The sequence below is a fragment of the Poromitra crassiceps genome (assembly GCF_964638095.1).
Source record: "Poromitra crassiceps genome assembly, contig: HAP1_SCAFFOLD_1272, whole genome shotgun sequence".
Lineage (NCBI taxonomy): Eukaryota > Metazoa > Chordata > Actinopteri > Beryciformes > Melamphaidae > Poromitra > Poromitra crassiceps.
The window spans coordinates 10,287-35,085 of NW_028151138.1; the positions used below are offsets into that span (position 1 = coordinate 10,287).

The window sequence follows — 24,799 nt, forward strand, 5'->3', positions numbered from 1 at the left end:
TTTTTTTTTTCCAAAATCAGACTTGACACCAGAGAGGCTGAATACCGCACTGAGTCAATGCAGTCTTAGCCTCTCTGGTCTCAACACTCTGTCTGATTTTGGATTTTTTTTTTTTTTTTTCCAAAATCAGACTTGACACCAGAGAGGCTGACTACCGCACTGAGTCAATGCGGTCTTAGCCTCTCTGGTGTCAACACTCTGTCTGATTTTGGATTTTTTTTTTCTTTTTTTCAAAAATCAGACTTGACACCAGAGAGGCTGAATACCGCACTGAGTCAATGCGGTCTTAGCCTCTCTGGTCTCAACACTCTGTCTGATTTTGGATTTTTTTTTTTTTTTTTCCAAAATCAGACTTGACACCAGAGAGGCTGAATACCGCACTGAGTCAATGCGGTCTTAGCCTCTCTGGTCTCAACACTCTGTCTGATTTTGGATTTTTTTTTTTTTTTTTCCAAAATCAGACTTGACACCAGAGAGGCTGAATACCGCCCTGAGTCAATGCGGTCTTAGCCTCTCTGGTCTCAACACTCTGTCTGATTTTGGATTTTTTTTTTTTTTTTTCCAAAATCAGACTTGACACCAGAGAGGCTGAATACCGCACTGAGTCAATGCGGTCTTAGCCTCTCTGGTCTCAACACTCTGTCTGATTTTGGATTTTTTTTTTTTTTTTCCAAAATCAGACTTGACACCAGAGAGGCTGAATACCGCACTGAGTCAATGCGGTCTTAGCCTCTCTGGTCTCAACACTCTGTCTGATTTTGGATTTTTTTTTTTTTTTTCCAAAATCAGACTTGACACCAGAGAGGCTGAATACCGCACTGAGTCAATGCGGTCTTAGCCTCTCTGGTCTCAACACTGTCTGATTTTGGATTTTTTTTTTTTTTTTTTTCCAAAATCAGACTTGACACCAGAGAGGCTGAATACCGCACTGAGTCAATGCGGTCTTAGCCTCTCTGGTGTCAACACTCTGTCTGATTTTGGATTTTTTTTTTTTTTTTTCCAAAATCAGACTTGACACCAGAGAGGCTGAATACCGCACTGAGTCAATGCGGTCTTAGCCTCTCTGGTCTCAACACTCTGTCTGATTTTGGATTTTTTTTTTTTTTTTTTTCCAAAATCAGACTTGACACAAGAGAGGCTGAATACCGCACTGAGTCAATGCGGTCTTAGCCTCTCTGGTGTCAACACTCTGTCTGATTTTGGATTTTTTTTTTTTTTTTCAAAAATCAGACTTGACACCAGAGAGGCTGAATACCGCACTGAGTCAATGCGGTCTTAGCCTCTCTGGTCTCAACACTCTGTCTGATTTTGGATTTTTTTTTTTTTTTTTCCAAAATCAGACTTGACACCAGAGAGGCTGAATACCGCACTGAGTCAATGCGGTCTTAGCCTCTCTGGTCTCAACACTCTGTCTGATTTTGGATTTTTTTTTTTTTTTTCCAAAATCAGACTTGACACCAGAGAGGCTGAATACCGCACTGAGTCAATGCGGTCTTAGCCTCTCTGGTCTCAACACTCTGTCTGATTTAGGATTTTTTATTTTTTTTCCAAAATCAGACTTGACACCAGAGAGGCTGAATACCGCACTGAGTCAATGCGGTCTTAGCCTCTCTGGTGTCAACACTCTGTCTGATTTTGGATTTTTATTTTTTTTTCCAAAATCAGACTTGACACCAGAGAGGCTGAATACCGCACTGAGTCAATGCGGTCTTAGCCTCTCTGGTCTCAACACTCTGTCTGATTTTGGATTTTTTTTTTTTTTTTTCCAAAATCAGACTTGACACCAGAGAGGCTGAATACCGCACTGAGTCAATGCGGTCTTAGCCTCTCTGGTCTCAACACTCTGTCTGATTTTGGATTTTTTTTTTTTTTTTCCAAAATCAGACTTGACACCAGAGAGGCTGACTACCGCACTGAGTCAATGCGGTCTTAGCCTCTCTGGTCTCAACACTCTGTCTGATTTTGGATATTTTTTTTTTTTTTCCAAAATCAGACTTGACACCAGAGAGGCTGAATACCGCACTGAGTCAATGCGGTCTTAGCCTCTCTGGTGTCAACACTCTGTCTGATTTTGGATTTCTTTTTTCTTTTTTTCAAAAATCAGACTTGACACCAGAGAGGCTGAATACCGCACTGAGTCAATGCGGTCTTAGCCTCTCTGGTCTCAACACTCTGTCTGATTTTGGATTTTTTTTTTTTTTTTTCCAAAATCAGACTTGACACCAGAGAGGCTGAATACCGCACTGAGTCAATGCGGTCTTAGCCTCTCTGGTCTCAACACTCTGTCTGATTTTGGATTTTTTTTTTTTTTTTTTCCAAAATCAGACTTGACACCAGAGAGGCTGAATACCGCACTGAGTCAATGCGGTCTTAGCCTCTCTGGTCTCAACACTCTGTCTGATTTTGGATTTTTTTTTTTTTTTTCCAAAATCAGACTTGACACCAGAGAGGCTGAATACCGCACTGAGTCAATGCGGTCTTAGCCTCTCTGGTCTCAACACTCTGTCTGATTTTGGATTTTTTTTTTTTTTTCCAAAATCAGACTTGACACCAGAGAGGCTGAATACCGCACTGAGTCAATGCGGTCTTAGCCTCTCTGGTCTCAACACTCTGTCTGATTTTGGATTTTTTTTTTTTTTTCCAAAATCAGACTTGACACCAGAGAGGCTGAATACCGCACTGAGTCAATGCGGTCTTAGCCTCTCTGGTCTCAACACTGTCTGATTTTGGATTTTTTTTTTTTTTTTTTCCAAAATCAGACTTGACACCAGAGAGGCTGAATACCGCACTGAGTCAATGCGGTCTTAGCCTCTCTGGTCTCAACACTCTGTCTGATTTAGGATTTTTTATTTTTTTTCCAAAATCAGACTTGACACCAGAGAGGCTGAATACCGCACTGAGTCAATGCGGTCTTAGCCTCTCTGGTGTCAACACTCTGTCTGATTTTGGATTTTTATTTTTTTTTCCAAAATCAGACTTGACACCAGAGAGGCTGAATACCGCACTGAGTCAATGCGGTCTTAGCCTCTCTGGTCTCAACACTCTGTCTGATTTTGGATTTTTTTTTTTTTTTTTCCAAAATCAGACTTGACACCAGAGAGGCTGAATACCGCACTGAGTCAATGCGGTCTTAGCCTCTCTGGTCTCAACACTCTGTCTGATTTTGGATTTTTTTTTTTTTTTTTCCAAAATCAGACTTGACACCAGAGAGGCTGACTACCGCACTGAGTCAATGCGGTCTTAGCCTCTCTGGTCTCAACACTCTGTCTGATTTTGGATATTTTTTTTTTTTTTCCAAAATCAGACTTGACACCAGAGAGGCTGAATACCGCACTGAGTCAATGCGGTCTTAGCCTCTCTGGTGTCAACACTCTGTCTGATTTTGGATTTCTTTTTTCTTTTTTTCAAAAATCAGACTTGACACCAGAGAGGCTGAATACCGCACTGAGTCAATGCGGTCTTAGCCTCTCTGGTCTCAACACTCTGTCTGATTTTGGATTTTTTTTTTTTTTTTTCCAAAATCAGACTTGACACCAGAGAGGCTGAATACCGCACTGAGTCAATGCGGTCTTAGCCTCTCTGGTCTCAACACTCTGTCTGATTTTGGATTTTTTTTTTTTTTTTTTCCAAAATCAGACTTGACACCAGAGAGGCTGAATACCGCACTGAGTCAATGCGGTCTTAGCCTCTCTGGTCTCAACACTCTGTCTGATTTTGGATTTTTTTTTTTTTTTCCAAAATCAGACTTGACACCAGAGAGGCTGAATACCGCACTGAGTCAATGCGGTCTTAGCCTCTCTGGTCTCAACACTCTGTCTGATTTTGGATTTTTTTTTTTTTTCCAAAATCAGACTTGACACCAGAGAGGCTGAATACCGCACTGAGTCAATGCGGTCTTAGCCTCTCTGGTCTCAACACTCTGTCTGATTTTGGATTTTTTTTTTTTTTTCCAAAATCAGACTTGACACCAGAGAGGCTGAATACCGCACTGAGTCAATGCGGTCTTAGCCTCTCTGGTCTCAACACTGTCTGATTTTGGATTTTTTTTTTTTTTTTTTCCAAAATCAGACTTGACACCAGAGAGGCTGAATACCGCACTGAGTCAATGCGGTCTTAGCCTCTCTGGTGTCAACACTCTGTCTGATTTTGGATTTTTTTTTTCTTTTTTTCAAAAATCAGACTTGACACCAGAGAGGCTGAATACCGCACTGAGTCAATGCGGTCTTAGCCTCTCTGGTCTCAACACTCTGTCTGATTTTGGATTTTTTTTTTTTTTTTCCAAAATCAGACTTGACACCAGAGAGGCTGAATACCGCACTGAGTCAATGCGGTCTTAGCCTCTCTGGTGTCAACACTCTGTCTGATTTTGGATTTTTTTTTTTTTTTTTTCCAAAATCAGACTTGACACCAGAGAGGCTGAATACTGCACTGAGTCAATGCTGTCTTAGCCTCTCTGGTGTCAACACTCTGTCTGATTTTGGATTTTTTTTTTTTTTTTCCAAAATCAGACTTGACACCAGAGAGGCTGAAGACCGCACTGAGTCAATGCAGTCTTAGCCTCTCTGGTCTCAACACTCTGTCTGATTTTGGATTTTTTTTTTTTTTTTTCCAAAATCAGACTTGACACCAGAGAGGCTGACTACCGCACTGAGTCAATGCGGTCTTAGCCTCTCTGGTGTCAACACTCTGTCTGATTTTGGATTTTTTTTTTCTTTTTTTCAAAAATCAGACTTGACACCAGAGAGGCTGAATACCGCACTGAGTCAATGCGGTCTTAGCCTCTCTGGTCTCAACACTCTGTCTGATTTTGGATTTTTTTTTTTTTTTTTCCAAAATCAGACTTGACACCAGAGAGGCTGAATACCGCACTGAGTCAATGCGGTCTTAGCCTCTCTGGTCTCAACACTCTGTCTGATTTTGGATTTTTTTTTTTTTTTTTCCAAAATCAGACTTGACACCAGAGAGGCTGAATACCGCCCTGAGTCAATGCGGTCTTAGCCTCTCTGGTCTCAACACTCTGTCTGATTTTGGATTTTTTTTTTTTTTTTCCAAAATCAGACTTGACACCAGAGAGGCTGAATACCGCACTGAGTCAATGCGGTCTTAGCCTCTCTGGTCTCAACACTCTGTCTGATTTTGGATTTTTTTTTTTTTTTCCAAAATCAGACTTGACACCAGAGAGGCTGAATACCGCACTGAGTCAATGCGGTCTTAGCCTCTCTGGTCTCAACACTCTGTCTGATTTTGGATTTTTTTTTTTTTTTTCCAAAATCAGACTTGACACCAGAGAGGCTGAATACCGCACTGAGTCAATGCGGTCTTAGCCTCTCTGGTCTCAACACTGTCTGATTTTGGATTTTTTTTTTTTTTTTTTTCCAAAATCAGACTTGACACCAGAGAGGCTGAATACCGCACTGAGTCAATGCGGTCTTAGCCTCTCTGGTGTCAACACTCTGTCTGATTTTGGATTTTTTTTTTTTTTTTTTCCAAAATCAGACTTGACACCAGAGAGGCTGAATACCGCACTGAGTCAATGCGGTCTTAGCCTCTCTGGTCTCAACACTCTGTCTGATTTTGGATTTTTTTTTTTTTTTTTCCAAAATCAGACTTGACACAAGAGAGGCTGAATACCGCACTGAGTCAATGCGGTCTTAGCCTCTCTGGTGTCAACACTCTGTCTGATTTTGGATTTTTTTTTTTTTTTTCAAAAATCAGACTTGACACCAGAGAGGCTGAATACCGCACTGAGTCAATGCGGTCTTAGCCTCTCTGGTCTCAACACTCTGTCTGATTTTGGATTTTTTTTTTTTTTTTTCCAAAATCAGACTTGACACCAGAGAGGCTGAATACCGCACTGAGTCAATGCGGTCTTAGCCTCTCTGGTCTCAACACTCTGTCTGATTTTGGATTTTTTTTTTTTTTTTCCAAAATCAGACTTGACACCAGAGAGGCTGAATACCGCACTGAGTCAATGCGGTCTTAGCCTCTCTGGTCTCAACACTCTGTCTGATTTAGGATTTTTTATTTTTTTTCCAAAATCAGACTTGACACCAGAGAGGCTGAATACCGCACTGAGTCAATGCGGTCTTAGCCTCTCTGGTGTCAACACTCTGTCTGATTTTGGATTTTTATTTTTTTTTTCCAAAATCAGACTTGACACCAGAGAGGCTGAATACCGCACTGAGTCAATGCGGTCTTAGCCTCTCTGGTCTCAACACTCTGTCTGATTTTGGATTTTTTTTTTTTTTTTTCCAAAATCAGACTTGACACCAGAGAGGCTGAATACCGCACTGAGTCAATGCGGTCTTAGCCTCTCTGGTCTCAACACTCTGTCTGATTTTGGATTTTTTTTTTTTTTTTTCCAAAATCAGACTTGACACCAGAGAGGCTGACTACCGCACTGAGTCAATGCGGTCTTAGCCTCTCTGGTCTCAACACTCTGTCTGATTTTGGATATTTTTTTTTTTTTTCCAAAATCAGACTTGACACCAGAGAGGCTGAATACCGCACTGAGTCAATGCGGTCTTAGCCTCTCTGGTGTCAACACTCTGTCTGATTTTGGATTTCTTTTTTCTTTTTTTCAAAAATCAGACTTGACACCAGAGAGGCTGAATACCGCACTGAGTCAATGCGGTCTTAGCCTCTCTGGTCTCAACACTCTGTCTGATTTTGGATTTTTTTTTTTTTTTTTCCAAAATCAGACTTGACACCAGAGAGGCTGAATACCGCACTGAGTCAATGCGGTCTTAGCCTCTCTGGTCTCAACACTCTGTCTGATTTTGGATTTTTTTTTTTTTTTTTCCAAAATCAGACTTGACACCAGAGAGGCTGAATACCGCACTGAGTCAATGCGGTCTTAGCCTCTCTGGTCTCAACACTCTGTCTGATTTTGGATTTTTTTTTTTTTTTTCCAAAATCAGACTTGACACCAGAGAGGCTGAATACCGCACTGAGTCAATGCGGTCTTAGCCTCTCTGGTCTCAACACTCTGTCTGATTTTGGATTTTTTTTTTTTTTTTCCAAAATCAGACTTGACACCAGAGAGGCTGAATACCGCACTGAGTCAATGCGGTCTTAGCCTCTCTGGTCTCAACACTCTGTCTGATTTTGGATTTTTTTTTTTTTTTTCCAAAATCAGACTTGACACCAGAGAGGCTGAATACCGCACTGAGTCAATGCGGTCTTAGCCTCTCTGGTCTCAACACTGTCTGATTTTGGATTTTTTTTTTTTTTTTTTCCAAAATCAGACTTGACACCAGAGAGGCTGAATACCGCACTGAGTCAATGCGGTCTTAGCCTCTCTGGTGTCAACACTCTGTCTGATTTTGGATTTTTTTTTTTCTTTTTTTCAAAAATCAGACTTGACACCAGAGAGGCTGAATACCGCACTGAGTCAATGCGGTCTTAGCCTCTCTGGTCTCAACACTCTGTCTGATTTTGGATTTTTTTTTTTTTTTTCCAAAATCAGACTTGACACCAGAGAGGCTGAATACCGCACTGAGTCAATGCGGTCTTAGCCTCTCTGGTCTCAACACTCTGTCTGATTTTGGATTTTTTTTTTTTTTTTCCAAAATCAGACTTGACACCAGAGAGGCTGAATACCGCACTGAGTCAATGCGGTCTTAGCCTCTCTGGTCTCAACACTCTGTCTGATTTTGGATTTTTTTTTTTTTTCCAAAATCAGACTTGACACCAGAGAGGCTGAATACCGCACTGAGTCAATGCGGTCTTAGCCTCTCTGGTCTCAACACTGTCTGATTTTGGATTTTTTTTTTTTTTTTTTCCAAAATCAGACTTGACACCAGAGAGGCTGAATACCGCACTGAGTCAACCCAGCTAGCAGATCATGGGCGGGCCGCCGGCGGCAAGCCGGAGACCAATTCGGCGGGCCACCGTCGGCAGCCGCAGCGGCTCCGCTGCGGTCGTGCTAGTCGGTGAAACAGCGGTCCGCCGGGGTGGCTCGCTGGCGGTCCGCTGGCGGCACCAGCGTACACAGCCAGCGGCCCTTGCACGGCACGCTGATGGCATGCCGCTGGTATTGCACCTCCCAGCCCCCATATACATTGTTATGCTAATGCATGCATGCAGTGCTTCTCCACTGGCAGGGCTCCCTTCCTCTCATACTTAAATATGGTGGTAATTTCTGAGGTAGCCTATTTGGTTAAAAAAGGTTGAGAACCACTTCAATAATGCACATAATTACAATGATTTAAATGATAACATGTGAGTATTCATACAACAATAATAATTTAAAGGAGAACAGATCCGTGAACTTTTTGTTATTTTATTTATGGACATAAGAAATCAATCAAAGGATGATGATTTGACAACTGTGCATTGCAAATAGCAAAAAACTTGACAACTCTGTAGCTATATGTTGCATATTATGTAGGCTATATATTAAAAAAAACACATCAAGCCAAAAATAATGTATAAAAAAAAACAAAGCAAAGCAAAATCTGCCTTAAATAGTGCAATAGTCAAATAAAACAGTCATAAAGATACAAATAGAAAACAGGCATAAAGTCACGCACAGCAGCACATCATAGATATTCCTTTTCCACCGTGTTCCAAAAAGTAAATTTTATATAAAATTGTGTGTTATTATAGGTGGGTAATTATCAAGGACTGTAATGATTGTAAGTCAATACTAGCAGGGGGAGTCTAGTATATAAATAAACAATAGTCTCAAGATTCAAGCTTACTTAATAGCCATAATGAACATGTTACAAATGAGGAATTTGTCTTTGTGCAGTATGCAGCGCAGCAATACAAATCAGGCAGACAGAAAGGCAATTTTCAAATTAATTTGCATTAAAGTGCAAAGTAACAGACCTTGAAAGTGACATAGTGGAGTCCATGTAAATGTCCGTGGCGTGTAATAAGTCCATAAAATGCCCAGTAAGTCCTTAAGTGATGTGTAATGGTTGTGTCCATGGCCGTGGGATAATAATGTCCATATGAAAGATGTCAAGTGTCTTCAAGTGTCTGTGGGATAAGTCCATGGGGGGCATGGGCTTGTGGAGGCTTTCGGGTCTCATTGAAGAGGCGGATAGCCAAGTCCGAGTCACGAGTGCCTCGAGTCGAGTCACGAGTCCTGGACTTGGACTCCTGGACTCGAGAACACTTGCAGGCAGAGGGAGTCACAGGTCTTTTTCTCTTTGACGGCGTTGCACGTGGTGGACAAGGCCGGCTCCTCCGAAACCCAGCTATGCAGCGGAGAGAGATGGACGAGAGGTGAACAAGAAAGATTGAGGACATGAAGACTAGTCATTACAGTTTGTTGAAGTACAATTTTATATGTATTAAAACAAAAAGGGGGGCGGGGGGCACACACACACCTACACATGGAGGCATTGTGACATCACTGATGCAATAATATTTAGTGAGAGCAACACACACACACACGGGCGTGCCAATAGGGCAGGCGAGGCCAAGCTACGGCTAAAGAAATAATAATTTTCCATAAGAATATTTATAAAAAATAAAATAGAAACCTTACCTTTAAAACTATCTACGAGGTCTTGAAGTTGCCACTCCGCCAATGTGTCTCTGACAAAGCTGTCCATTGGCCCAACCTGAAACAAACAAAGGGAGCTACATTAGAAAAATAAAATAGCTATTTGAATGCCTTTTATGATGCTGCTAGGAGGGATTTTTGAGCTGATACCTATAACAGACAAATATCTGCTTCTCTTGTCCGATAAGCGATAATAATTTCACATTTTTGTATTTATGCAGCTGCTGGACTCTAGCAGCTTCATATGGCTCATCTCAAGCCTGTTTGGTCCAAAATAGAGCTTGCATCAGTGTGGGGGTAAAAGGAAATAAATAATACAAACGATTTACAGACTAACAGTCACAGACTGTAACGGTCTGTAACGTTAGTTTTGATCTCATCTTACATGGCCGTGCACGCAAACAGAAGAATATGCACGCAGTAAATTAACGTGAGCAGCAACACACTAACAATGGGCTGTACTCTGTAACGTTAGTTTAATCAATTGTCTGTTTATAGCCGCGAAAGCAAACGGAATTATGTACGTTAACGTTAAACGGCCGAATAACACCGTTAATGGTGTATTGATATATCCAGAATGAGCACAAAATAGATGTTTGCAACCGATGCCTTTTTACGTTTTACTCCAAGAAACGTGGAAGGTTTTTAACAAGATGTAGATGGCCCATGCATTTCTTCACTGGGTAGAGTGGCTAACGCTAGCCTCTGCTACTTGTAGGCCTATGTGTAACACAAAAAGCTGACTACACAACGACATTTAACTATTAGCCATCTAACTTGTTGTTATCTGCCTAACCAGCGAAATGGCTAATGGTAAGATCGCAGCAGAGCACAATAGGATTTACAAATATAGCGTTAAATATTCTTACCGATCTGCTTTTCAAAGAGCCCCGAAGTTTTCAGTGTTCTTTGTTGTCGTGCACGTCTTGTTTTTCTTGTGATGAAGTTGCAAGAAGGCAGCGGATGATCGCCACCAACCGGTCTGTTATTGTCCGTATATCGCTTTTATAATCAGTCCTGTGTTTTGTAGATAGGTGAAGACAAGTCATGGTTTAAAACGACTTTTTCAAAGATTGTTGCTATCAGTACTCGGCGCATGTTTGCTTCCTGAAATCCCATTCATAAAATGGCGCCAGGACACACGTAGCCTCAATGGCCTGGACGCAGACACAACGTCACACTACGGCAACGCAAAAGTGCCAAAATTCTTCACTTCCCATCGTCACTCTCAACCCCCCCCCCCCCCTCCCTCCCAATAATCTTTATTTCAAACTGTTAACATTACACACACAAAAACAACATCAGACAAATGGATACAGATGAGACATGGGGGGGGGGGATATATAGACTGCAGTGCAGACCTGACCAGTGTAATAAAGTAGAGAGAGAGAGAGAGAGAGAGAGAGAGAGAGAGAGAGAGAGAGAGAGAGAGAGAGAGAGAGAGAGAGAGAGAGAGAGAGAGAGAGAGAGAGAGAGAGAGAGAGAGAGAGAGAGCCATCATCCTGCATCTGGCTGAAAAATATAACACTGCATACCCAGTGAATAAATGACCCACGTTTATTCTTCTTGGACATCTACCTATTATTATTTGCACTTTATTTATTTATTTATTTATTTATTTATTTATTTATTTATTTATTTATATTCCAGGGACAAAACAATTGTTCCAGAGGTTAAATTAGGCTACAACTGGGTAGACACAGCCCTGTTGTGCCTTAAATTTTGTGTAGGCCTATACAATATTTTGCCAAAAATATGTTGCTATCTTCTATAAACATTCCAAATTTGACATGTTCAAGTAGAAATGCATCAATGCTAGATTATCCATAAATTAAAATTAGGCCAATTATAAGTAATTTTGCAGGGGAAAAAAGTGATCTTTTGTCTCCACATCTGTATTGCAAAATTCATACAGATTCACATTCTACTCCTAAAATGATTTTTTCCCCTTTGTGTACACACACACACACACACACACACACACACACACACACACACACACACACACACACACACACACACACACACACACATACAGATCCTTTAAAAAAAATTGAATATCATGGAAATAACATGGATAACCGTGGACTTCAGCGGATTGTCAAGCAAAGACGATTCAAAAAATTTGGCAGAGATTCAGAGGGAGTGGACTGAGGCTGGAGTCAGTCATAACTGAGAAGTAACTGCTGATTTTCTTCACACTATAATACTTTCTTGAAATACTGTATTGGGGGTCTTCTGGAGCTGTAGGCCAAAATTATGAAAAATGAAACAAATAAAGGCTAGAAATATTTCACTTTGTGTGTAATGAATCTATAATCTATGAAAGTTTCACTTTTTGAAAGGAATTATGGAAGAAAACTTTCCATGATATTCAAATTTTTGGGAAAGGATCTGTGTGTGTATATATATATATATACATACTTATAGTGATCAACTGCTTATATTGATCAAAAACCTTGGTCCTGAATTATTCCATGCTGTTATGAATAATTTGCTTATAGTGATCAATACTCTGCTTACAGTGATCATTTTGGGCCTTGTCCCACCTGAGAACAATGGATTTTTTTTTTAATTACAGTAATTTTATTTATTTATTTATTTACTTACAAACTGCCAGAAATGAGCTTTTTGATTAAAAAAAATCTACAGAGGTTCTCAAAGTGGGGTCCAGGTACCCCCAGGGGTCCTTGAGGGGCTTCCAGGGGTATACCCAGCAAAAAAAGTAATTCATTTTCAGAAGAATTCCAAAGATAAGTAACACAATGACAGAATGCATGAGTATTTTGGTCATGGGTTTCATACACTTTATATTATAAAACATTGTGACGACCACACATGGGAGGGTAGTCACAAAAGCTAAAAATCATATCAGTTGGGACAAAATATTATCAAATGAGGCTCCGTTGTCTAATTTGTGTCAGTTTAAAGTTTGAGAACCACTGCACTAGACATCAAGTCAAGTGGCTAGGCCATGGATGCACTATCAAGCACATAAGCTATAGACCACTTTGCTTGGTCATTCAAAACCATTCAAAGTCCAACATCCATCCGGTTGTATTTTAATTTGCTCTGGTTTACGACTCAGGCGTGAACAATTCAATAAAGTGAATTTATAAGCTATTGATTTTGATTTCTGGTATTCAAAGAACATTCCAACACAGGTGATTAGAAATGTTTGTCCACTATGTTTTTTAATTCAAAGACTAACCCAAAAATTTGAGAGAACAACATAAATAAAAAGTAAATGCTGCACGGACAAAACAATTACTACAGAAATTAAATAGGCTACAATAAACTTCTCAAATACAATGTATAATTTTTGGGCATTTGTGTTTTTCATCCATAGGCCTATAGAGCTTTGGAAAATCTTGCTAAGTTCATTTTCGAATGCTGTGAAGGTATTTTTGCCTTTGTGTAGCCTAATAAAAACAGAAATCCATTAAATAGTCTCTTTCAAACAAAAGAGAACAGAAGTTAGCCCATCGTTTCAAATTAGAGCTATAGTTTCATAATGCTTATGAATGCAGTTTAATGGATGGAGTATCTTGGCCTATCTGCCGACGGCCAGACACCAGCGCCCCTCCAGCGCTGATGTGGTACTTAGAGAGGGAAAATTCTTGGCGGCTTGCCGACGGCCTGCCGCTGCTAGCCCTCCAGCGGCATTCCGCCAGAGTGAAGGTAGCGGCATCCTCCAGTGGGCCGCCGGATGGCCGCTGAAGGAATGCCACCGCCGCCCGGCCGCTCAAAATGCGACCACGGGCCACTAGCGGCAGCGGCAGATTGCTAGCTGGGCAATGCGGTCTTAGCCTCTCTGGTGTCAACACTCTGTCTGATTTTGGATTTTTTTTTTTTTTTTTTTCCAAAATCAGACTTGACACCAGAGAGGCTGAATACCGCACTGAGTCAATGCGGTCTTAGCCTCTCTGGTCTCAACACTCTGTCTGATTTTGGATTTTTTTTTTTTTTTTTTTCCAAAATCAGACTTGACACAAGAGAGGCTGAATACCGCACTGAGTCAATGCGGTCTTAGCCTCTCTGGTGTCAACACTCTGTCTGATTTTGGATTTTTTTTTTTTTTTTCAAAAATCAGACTTGACACCAGAGAGGCTGAATACCGCACTGAGTCAATGCGGTCTTAGCCTCTCTGGTCTCAACACTCTGTCTGATTTTGGATTTTTTTTTTTTTTTTTCCAAAATCAGACTTGACACCAGAGAGGCTGAATACCGCACTGAGTCAATGCGGTCTTAGCCTCTCTGGTCTCAACACTCTGTCTGATTTTGGATTTTTTTTTTTTTTTTCCAAAATCAGACTTGACACCAGAGAGGCTGAATACCGCACTGAGTCAATGCGGTCTTAGCCTCTCTGGTCTCAACACTCTGTCTGATTTAGGATTTTTTATTTTTTTTCCAAAATCAGACTTGACACCAGAGAGGCTGAATACCGCACTGAGTCAATGCGGTCTTAGCCTCTCTGGTGTCAACACTCTGTCTGATTTTGGATTTTTATTTTTTTTTCCAAAATCAGACTTGACACCAGAGAGGCTGAATACCGCACTGAGTCAATGCGGTCTTAGCCTCTCTGGTCTCAACACTCTGTCTGATTTTGGATTTTTTTTTTTTTTTTTCCAAAATCAGACTTGACACCAGAGAGGCTGAATACCGCACTGAGTCAATGCGGTCTTAGCCTCTCTGGTCTCAACACTCTGTCTGATTTTGGATTTTTTTTTTTTTTTTTTTCCAAAATCAGACTTGACACCAGAGAGGCTGACTACCGCACTGAGTCAATGCGGTCTTAGCCTCTCTGGTCTCAACACTCTGTCTGATTTTGGATATTTTTTTTTTTTTTCCAAAATCAGACTTGACACCAGAGAGGCTGAATACCGCACTGAGTCAATGCGGTCTTAGCCTCTCTGGTGTCAACACTCTGTCTGATTTTGGATTTTTTTTTTCTTTTTTTCAAAAATCAGACTTGACACCAGAGAGGCTGAATACCGCACTGAGTCAATGCGGTCTTAGCCTCTCTGGTCTCAACACTCTGTCTGATTTTGGATTTTTTTTTTTTTTTTTCCAAAATCAGACTTGACACCAGAGAGGCTGAATACCGCACTGAGTCAATGCGGTCTTAGCCTCTCTGGTCTCAACACTCTGTCTGATTTTGGATTTTTTTTTTTTTTTTTTCCAAAATCAGACTTGACACCAGAGAGGCTGAATACCGCACTGAGTCAATGCGGTCTTAGCCTCTCTGGTCTCAACACTCTGTCTGATTTTGGATTTTTTTTTTTTTTTTCCAAAATCAGACTTGACACCAGAGAGGCTGAATACCGCACTGAGTCAATGCGGTCTTAGCCTCTCTGGTCTCAACACTCTGTCTGATTTTGGATTTTTTTTTTTTTTTCCAAAATCAGACTTGACACCAGAGAGGCTGAATACCGCACTGAGTCAATGCGGTCTTAGCCTCTCTGGTCTCAACACTCTGTCTGATTTTGGATTTTTTTTTTTTTTTCCAAAATCAGACTTGACACCAGAGAGGCTGAATACCGCACTGAGTCAATGCGGTCTTAGCCTCTCTGGTCTCAACACTGTCTGATTTTGGATTTTTTTTTTTTTTTTTTCCAAAATCAGACTTGACACCAGAGAGGCTGAATACCGCACTGAGTCAATGCGGTCTTAGCCTCTCTGGTGTCAACACTCTGTCTGATTTTGGATTTTTTTTTTCTTTTTTTCAAAAATCAGACTTGACACCAGAGAGGCTGAATACCGCACTGAGTCAATGCGGTCTTAGCCTCTCTGGTCTCAACACTCTGTCTGATTTTGGATTTTTTTTTTTTTTTTTCCAAAATCAGACTTGACACCAGAGAGGCTGAATACCGCACTGAGTCAATGCGGTCTTAGCCTCTCTGGTCTCAACACTCTGTCTGATTTTGGATTTTTTTTTTTTTTTTCCAAAATCAGACTTGACACCAGAGAGGCTGAATACCGCACTGAGTCAATGCGGTCTTAGCCTCTCTGGTCTCAACACTCTGTCTGATTTTGGATTTTTTTTTTTTTTTTCCAAAATCAGACTTGACACCAGAGAGGCTGAATACCGCACTGAGTCAATGCGGTCTTAGCCTCTCTGGTCTCAACACTCTGTCTGATTTTGGATTTTTTTTTTTTTTCCAAAATCAGACTTGACACCAGAGAGGCTGAATACCGCACTGAGTCAATGCGGTCTTAGCCTCTCTGGTCTCAACACTCTGTCTGATTTTGGATTTTTTTTTTTTTTTTCCAAAATCAGACTTGACACCAGAGAGGCTGAATACCGCACTGAGTCAATGCGGTCTTAGCCTCTCTGGTCTCAACACTGTCTGATTTTGGATTTTTTTTTTTTTTTTTCCAAAATCAGACTTGACACCAGAGAGGCTGAATACCGCACTGAGTCAATGCGGTCTTAGCCTCTCTGGTGTCAACACTCTGTCTGATTTTGGATTTTTTTTTTTTTTTCCAAAATCAGACTTGACACCAGAGAGGCTGAATACCGCACTGAGTCAATGCGGTCTTAGCCTCTCTGGTCTCAACACTCTGTCTGATTTTGGATTTTTTTTTTTTTTTTTCCAAAATCAGACTTGACACCAGAGAGGCTGAATACCGCACTGAGTCAATGTGGTCTTAGCCTCTCTGGTGTCAACACTCTGTCTGATTTTTGATTTTTGATTTTTTTTTTCCAAAATCAGACTTGACACCAGAGAGGCTGAATACCGCACTGAGTCAATGCGGTCTTAGCCTCTCTGGTCTCAACACTCTGTCTGATTTTGGATTTTTTTTTTTTTTTTTTTCCAAAATCAGACTTGACACCAGAGAGGCTGAATACCGCACTGAGTCAATGCTGTCTTAGCCTCTCTGGTGTCAACACTCTGTCTGATTTTGGATTTTTTTTTTTTTTTTCCAAAATCAGACTTGACACCAGAGAGGCTGAATACCGCACTGAGTCAATGCGGTCTTAGCCTCTCTGGTCTCAACACTCTGTCTGATTTTGGATTTTTTTTTTTTTTTTTTCCAAAATCAGACTTGACACCAGAGAGGCTGACTACCGCACTGAGTCAATGCGGTCTTAGCCTCTCTGGTCTCAACACTCTGTCTGATTTTGGATATTTTTTTTTTTTTTCCAAAATCAGACTTGACACCAGAGAGGCTGAATACCGCACTGAGTCAATGCGGTCTTAGCCTCTCTGGTCTCAACACTCTGTCTGATTTTGGATTTTTTTTTTTTTTTTTCCAAAATCAGACTTGACACCAGAGAGGCTGAATACCGCACTGAGTCAATGCGGTCTTAGCCTCTCTGGTCTCAACACTCTGTCTGATTTTGGATTTTTTTTTTTTTTTTTTTCCAAAATCAGACTTGACACCAGAGAGGCTGAATACCGCACTGAGACAATGCGGTCTTAGCCTCTCTGGTCTCAACACTCTGTCTGATTTTGGATTTTTTTTTTTTTTTTTCCAAAATCAGACTTGACACCAGAGAGGCTGAATACCGCACTGAGTCAATGCGGTCTTAGCCTCTCTGGTCTCAACACTCTGTCTGATTTTGGATTTTTTTTTTTTTTTTCCAAAATCAGACTTGACACCAGAGAGGCTGAATACCGCACTGAGTCAATGCGGTCTTAGCCTCTCTGGTGTCAACACTCTGTCTGATTTTGGATTTTTTTTTTTTTTTTTCCAAAATCAGACTTGACACCAGAGAGGCTGAATACCGCACTGAGTCAATGCGGTCTTAGCCTCTCTGGTCTCAACACTCTGTCTGATTTTGGATTTTTTTTTTTTTTTTCCCAAAATCAGACTTGACACCAGAGAGGCTGAATACCGCACTGAGTCAATGCGGTCTTAGCCTCTCTGGTGTCAACACTCTGTCTGATTTTGGATTTTTTTTTTTTTTTTCCAAAATCAGACTTGACACCAGAGAGGCTGAATACCGCACTGAGTCAATGCGGTCTTAGCCTCTCTGGTCTCAACACTCTGTCTGATTTTGGATTTTTTTTTTTTTTTTTTCCAAAATCAGACTTGACACCAGAGAGGCTGAATACCGCACTGAGTCAATGCGGTCTTAGCCTCTCTGGTGTCAACACTCTGTCTGATTTTGGATTTTTTTTTTTTTTTTTTCCAAAATCAGACTTGACACCAGAGAGGCTGAATACCGCACTGAGTCAATGCGGTCTTAGCCTCTCTGGTGTCAACACTCTGTCTGATTTTGGATTTTTTTTTTTTTTTTTCCAAAATCAGACTTGACACCAGAGAGGCTGAATACCGCACTGAGTCAATGCGGTCTTAGCCTCTCTGGTCTCAACACTCTGTCTGATTTTGGATTTTTTTTTTTTTTTTTACCAAAATCAGACTTGACACCAGAGAGGCTGAATACCGCACTGAGTCAATGCGGTCTTAGCCTCTCTGGTGTCAACACTCTGTCTGATTTTGGATTTTTTTTTTTTTTTTTTCCAAAATCAGACTTGACACCAGAGAGGCTGAATACCGCACTGAGTGAATGCGGTCTTAGCGTCTCTGGTGTCAACACTCTGTCTGATTTTGGATTTTTTTTTTTTTTTTCCAAAATCAGACTTGACACCAGAGAGGCTGAATACCGCACTGAGTCAATGCGGTCTTAGCCTCTCTGGTGTCAACACTCTGTCTGATTTTGGATTTTTTTTTTTTTTGTTCCAAAATCAGACTTGACACCAGAGAGGCTGAATACCGCACTGAGTCAATGCGGTCTTAGCCTCTCTGGTGTCAACACTCTGTCTGATTTTGGATTTTTTTTTTTTTTTTCCAAAATCAGACTTGACACCAGAGAGGCTGAATACCGCACTGAGTCAATGCGGTCTTAACCTCTCTGGTCTCAACACTCTGTCTGATTTTGGATTTTTTTTTTTTTTTTCCAAAATCAGACTTGACACCAGAGAGGCTGAATACCGCACTGAGTCAATGCGGTCTTAGCCTCTCTGGTCTCAACACTCTGTCTGATTTTGGATTTTTTTTTTTTTTTTCCAAAATCAGACTTGACACCAGAGAGGCTGAATACCGCACTGAGTCAATGCGGTCTTAGCCTCTCTGGTGTCAACACTCTGTCTGATTTTGGATTTTTTTTTTTTTTTTCCAAAATCAGACTTGACACCAGAGAGGCTGAATACCGCACTGAGTCAATGCGGTCTTAGCCTCTCTGGTCTCAACACTCTGTCTGATTTTGGATTTTTTTTTTTTTTTCCCAAAATCAGACTTGACACCAGAGAGGCTGAATACCGCACTGAGTCAATGCGGTCTTAGCCTCTCTGGTGTCAACACTCTGTCTGATTTTGGATTTTTTTTTTTTTTTTCCAAAATCAGACTTGACACCAGAGAGGCTGAATACCGCACTGAGTCAATGCGGTCTTAGCCTCTCTGGTCTCAACACTCTGTCTGATTTTGGATTTTTTTTTTTTTTTTTTCCAAAATCAGACTTGACACCAGAGAGGCTGAATACCGCACTGAGTCAATGCGGTCTTAGCCTCTCTGGTGTCAACACTCTGTCTGATTTTGGATTTTTTTTTTTTTTTTTTCCAAAATCAGACTTGACACCAGAGAGGCTGAATACCGCACTGAGTCAATGCGGTCTTAGCCTCTCTGGTGTCAACACTCTGTCTGATTTTGGATTTTTTTTTTTTTTTTTCCAAAATCAGACTTGACACCAGAGAGGCTGAATACCGCACTGAGTCAATGCGGTCTTAGCCTCTCTGGTCTCAACACTCTGTCTGATTTTGGATTTTTTTTTTTTTTTTTTACCAAAATCAGACTTGACACCAGAGAGGCTGAATACCGCACTGAGTCAATGCGGTCTTAGCCTCTCTGGTGTCAACACTCTGTCTGATTTTGGATTTTTTTTTTTTTTTTTTCCAAAATCAGACTTGACACCAGAGAGGCTGAATACCGCACTGAGTGAATGCGGTCTTAGCGTCTCTGGTGTCAACACTCTGTCTGATTTTGGATTTTTTTTTTTTTTTTCCAAAATCAGACTTGACACCAGAGAGGCTGAATACCGCACTGAGTCAATGCGGTCTTAGCCTCTCTGGTGTCAACACTCTGTCTGATTTTGGATTTTTTTTTTTTTTTTCCAAAATCAGACTTGACACCAGAGAGGCTGAATACCGCACTGAGTCAATGCGGTCTTAGCCTCTCTGGTGTCCAACACTCTGTCTGATTTTGGATTTTTTTTTTTTTTTTCCAAAATCAGACTTGACACCAGAGAGGCTGAATACCGCACTGAGTCAATGCGGTCTTAGCCTCTCTGGTCTCAACACTCTGTCTGATTTTGGATATTTTTTTTTTTTTTCCAAAATCAGACTTGACACCAGAGAGGCTGAATACCGCACTGAGTCAATGCGGTCTTAGCCTCTCTGGTGTCAACACTCTGTCTGATTTTGGATTTTTTTTTTCTTTTTTTCAAAAATCAGACTTGACACCAGAGAGGCTGAATACCGCACTGAGTCAATGCGGTCTTAGCCTCTCTGGTCTCAACACTCTGTCTGATTTTGGATTTTTTTTTTTTTTTCCAAAATCAGACTTGACACCAGAGAGGCTGAATACCGCACTGAGTCAATGCGGTCTTAGCCTCTCTGGTCTCAACACTGTCTGATTTTGGATTTTTTTTTTTTTTTTTTTCCAAAATCAGACTTGACACCAGAGAGGCTGAATACCGCACTGAGTCAATGCGGTCTTAGCCTCTCTGGTGTCAACACTCTGTCTGATTTTGGATTTTTTTTTTTTTTTTTCCAAAATCAGACTTGACACCAGAGAGGCTGAATACCGCACTGAGTCAATGCGGTCTTAGCCTCTCTGGTCTCAACACTCTGTCTGATTTTGGATTTTTTTTTTTTTTTTCAAAAATCAGACTTGACACCAGAGAGGCTGAATACCGCACTGAGTCAATGCGGTCTTAGCCTCTCTGGTCTCAACACTCTGTCTGATTTTGGATTTTTTTTTTTTTTTTTTCCAAAATCAGACTTGACACCAGAGAGGCTGAATACCGCACTGAGTCAATGCGGTCTTAGCCTCTCTGGTCTCAACACTCTGTCTGATTTTGGATTTTTTTTTTTTTTTTCCAAAATCAGACTTGACACCAGAGAGGCTGAATACCGCACTGAGTCAATGCGGTCTTAGCCTCTCTGGTCTCAACACTCTGTCTGATTTTGGATTTTTTTTTTTTTTTTCCAAAATCAGACTTGACACCAGAGAGGCTGAATACCGCACTGAGTCAATGCGGTCTTAGCCTCTCTGGTCTCAACACTCTGTCTGATTTTGGATTTTTTTTTTTTTTTTTTCCAAAATCAGACTTGACACCAGAGAGGCTGAATACCGCACTGAGTCAATGTGGTCTTAGCCTCTCTGGTGTCAACACTCTGTCTGATTTTGATTTTTTTTTTTTTTTTTCCAAAATCAGACTTGACACCAGAGAGGCTGAATACCGCACTGAGTCAATGCGGTCTTAGCCTCTCTGGTCTCAACACTCTGTCTGATTTTGGATTTTTTTTTTTTTTTTTTTCCAAAATCAGACTTGACACCAGAGAGGCTGAATACCGCACTGAGTCAATGCGGTCTTAGCCTCTCTGGTCTCAACACTCTGTCTGATTTTGGATTTTTTTTTTTTTTTTTCCAAAATCAGACTTGACACCAGAGAGGCTGAATACCGCACTGAGTCAATGCGGTCTTAGCCTCTCTGGTCTCAACACTCTGTCTGATTTTGGATTTTTTTTTTTTTTTTCCAAAATCAGACTTGACACCAGAGAGGCTGAATACCGCACTGAGTCAATGCGGTCTTAGCCTCTCTGGTGTCAACACTCTGTCTGATTTTGGATTTTTTTTTTTTTTTTTCCAAAATCAGACTTGACACCAGAGAGGCTGAATACCGCACTGAGTCAATGCGGTCTTAGCCTCTCTGGTCTCAACACTCTGTCTGATTTTGGATTTTTTTTTTTTTTTTTCCAAAATCAGACTTGACACCAGAGAGGCTGAATACCGCACTGAGTCAATGCGGTCTTAGCCTCTCTGGTCTCAACACTCTGTCTGATTTTGGATTTTTTTTTTTTTTTTTCCAAAATCAGACTTGACACCAGAGAGGCTGAATACCGCACTGAGTCAATGCGGTCTTAGCCTCTCTGGTGTCAACACTCTGTCTGATTTTGGATTTTTTTTTTTTTTTTTTCCAAAATCAGACTTGACACCAGAGAGGCTGAATACCGCACTGAGTCAATGCGGTCTTAGCCTCTCTGGTGTCAACACTCTGTCTGATTTTGGATTTTTTTTTTTTTTTTCCAAAATCAGACTTGACACCAGAGAGGCTGAATACCGCACTGAGTCAATGCGGTCTTAGCCTCTCTGGTCTCAACACTCTGTCTGATTTTGGATTTTTTTTTTTTTTTTTCCAAAATCAGACTTGACACCAGAGAGGCTGAATACCGCACTGAGTCAATGCGGTCTTAGCCTCTCTGGTGTCAACACTCTGTCTGATTTTGGATTTTTTTTTTTTTTTTTCCAAAATCAGACTTGACACCAGAGAGGCTGAATACCGCACTGAGTCAATGCGGTCTTAGCCTCTCTGGTGTCAACACTCTGTCTGATTTTGGATTTTTTTTTTTTTTTTCCAAAATCAGACTTGACACCAGAGAGGCTGAATACCGCACTGAGTCAATGCGGTCTTAGCCTCTCTGGTGCTCAACACTCTGTCTGATTTTGGATTTTTTTTTTTTTTTTTCCAAAATCAGACTTGACACCAGAGAGGCTGAATACCGCACTGAGTCAATGCGGTCTTAGCCTCTCTGGTGTCAACACTCTGTCTGATTTTGGATTTTTTTTTTTTTTTTTCCAAAATCAGACTTGACACCAGAGAGGCTGAATACCGCACTGAGTCAATGCGGTCTTAGCCTCTCTGGTCTCAACACTCTGTCTGATTTTGGATTTTTTTTTTTTTTTCCAAAATCAGACTTGACACCAGAGAGGCTGAATACCGCACTGAGTCAATGCGGTCTTAGCCTCTCTGGTGCTCAACACTCTGTCTGATTTTGGATTTTTTTTTTTTTTTTTTCCAAAATCAGACTTGACACCAGAGAGGCTGAATACCGCACTGAGTCAATGCGGTCTTAGCCTCTCTGGTCTCAACACTCTGTCTGATTTTGGATTTTTTTTTTTTTTTTCCAAAATCAGACTTGACACCAGAGAGGCTGAATACCGCACTGAGTCAATGCGGTCTTAGCCTCTCTGGTCTCAACACTCTGTCTGATTTTGGATTTTTTTTTTTTTTTTTCCAAAATCAGACTTGACACCAGAGAGGCTGAATACCGCACTGAGTCAATGCGGTCTTAGCCTCTCTGGTGTCAACACTCTGTCTGATTTTGGATTTTTTTTTTTTTTTTTTCCAAAATCAGACTTGACACCAGAGAGGCTGAATACCGCACTGAGTCAATGCGGTCTTAGCCTCTCTGGTCTCAACACTCTGTCTGATTTTGGATTTTTTTTTTTTTTTTCCAAAATCAGACTTGACACCAGAGAGGCTGAATACCGCACTGAGTCAATGCGGTCTTAGCCTCTCTGGTCTCAACACTCTGTCTGATTTTGGATTTTTTTTTTTTTTTTCCAAAATCAGACTTGACACCAGAGAGGCTGAATACCGCACTGAGTCAATGCGGTCTTAGCCTCTCTGGTCTCAACACTCTGTCTGATTTTGGATTTTTTTTTTTTTTTTCCAAAATCAGACTTGACACCAGAGAGGCTGAATACCGCACTGAGTCAATGCGGTCTTAGCCTCTCTGGTCTCAACACTCTGTCTGATTTTGGATTTTTTTTTTTTTTTTCCAAAATCAGACTTGACACCAGAGAGGCTGAATACCGCACTGAGTCAATGCGGTCTTAGCCTCTCTGGTCTCAACACTCTGTCTGATTTTGGATTTTTTTTTTTTTTTTTCCAAAATCAGACTTGACACCAGAGAGGCTGAATACCGCACTGAGTCAATGCGGTCTTAGCCTCTCTGGTGTCAACACTCTGTCTGATTTTGGATTTTTTTTTTTTTTTTTCCAAAATCAGACTTGACACCAGAGAGGCTGAATACCGCACTGAGTCAATGCGGTCTTAGCCTCTCTGGTCTCAACACTCTGTCTGATTTTGGATTTTTTTTTTTTTTTTTTCCAAAATCAGACTTGACACCAGAGAGGCTGAATACCGCACTGAGTCAATGCGGTCTTAGCCTCTCTGGTCTCAACACTCTGTCTGATTTTGGATTTTTTTTTTTTTTTTCCAAAATCAGACTTGACACCAGAGAGGCTGAATACCGCACTGAGTCAATGCGGTCTTAGCCTCTCTGGTCTCAACACTCTGTCTGATTTTGGATTTTTTTTTTTTTTTTTCCAAAATCAGACTTGACACCAGAGAGGCTGAATACCGCACTGAGTCAATGCGGTCTTAGCCTCTCTGGTCTCAACACTCTGTCTGATTTTGGATTTTTTTTTTTTTTTTTCCAAAATCAGACTTGACACCAGAGAGGCTGAATACCGCACTGAGTCAATGCGGTCTTAGCCTCTCTGGTCTCAACACTCTGTCTGATTTTGGATTTTTTTTTTTTTTTTCCAAAATCAGACTTGACACCAGAGAGGCTGAATACCGCACTGAGTCAATGCGGTCTTAGCCTCTCTGGTCTCAACACTCTGTCTGATTTTGGATTTTTTTTTTTTTTTCCAAAATCAGACTTGACACCAGAGAGGCTGAATACCGCACTGAGTCAATGCGGTCTTAGCCTCTCTGGTCTCAACACTGTCTGATTTTGGATTTTTTTTTTTTTTTTTCCAAAATCAGACTTGACACCAGAGAGGCTGAATACCGCACTGAGTCAATGCGGTCTTAGCCTCTCTGGTCTCAACACTCTGTCTGATTTTGGATTTTTTTTTTTTTTTTCCAAAATCAGACTTGACACCAGAGAGGCTGAATACCGCACTGAGTCAATGCGGTCTTAGCCTCTCTGGTCTCAACACTCTGTCTGATTTTGGATTTTTTTTTTTTTTTTCCAAAATCAGACTTGACACCAGAGAGGCTGAATACCGCACTGAGTCAATGCGGTCTTAGCCTCTCTGGTCTCAACACTCTGTCTGATTTTGGATTTTTTTTTTTTTTTTTCCAAAATCAGACTTGACACCAGAGAGGCTGAATACCGCACTGAGTCAATGCGGTCTTAGCCTCTCTGGTCTCAACACTCTGTCTGATTTTGGATTTTTTTTTTTTTTTTTCCAAAA

The 24,799-nt window shown here is 40.9% G+C and overlaps 1 long non-coding RNA gene across 1 annotated transcript; it reads right to left on the bottom strand.

Moving 5' to 3' along the window:
• Nucleotides 1–8,298: 8,298 nt before the first annotated feature.
• Nucleotides 8,299–10,625, bottom strand: LOC310771803. The gene is made up of 3 exons (XR_014552460.1): nucleotides 10,390–10,625; nucleotides 9,503–9,578; nucleotides 8,299–9,209 (listed from the first exon to the last, which is right to left on the bottom strand). It is a non-coding gene; the product is annotated as an uncharacterized lncRNA (long non-coding RNA).
• Nucleotides 10,626–24,799: the final 14,174 nt, after the last annotated feature.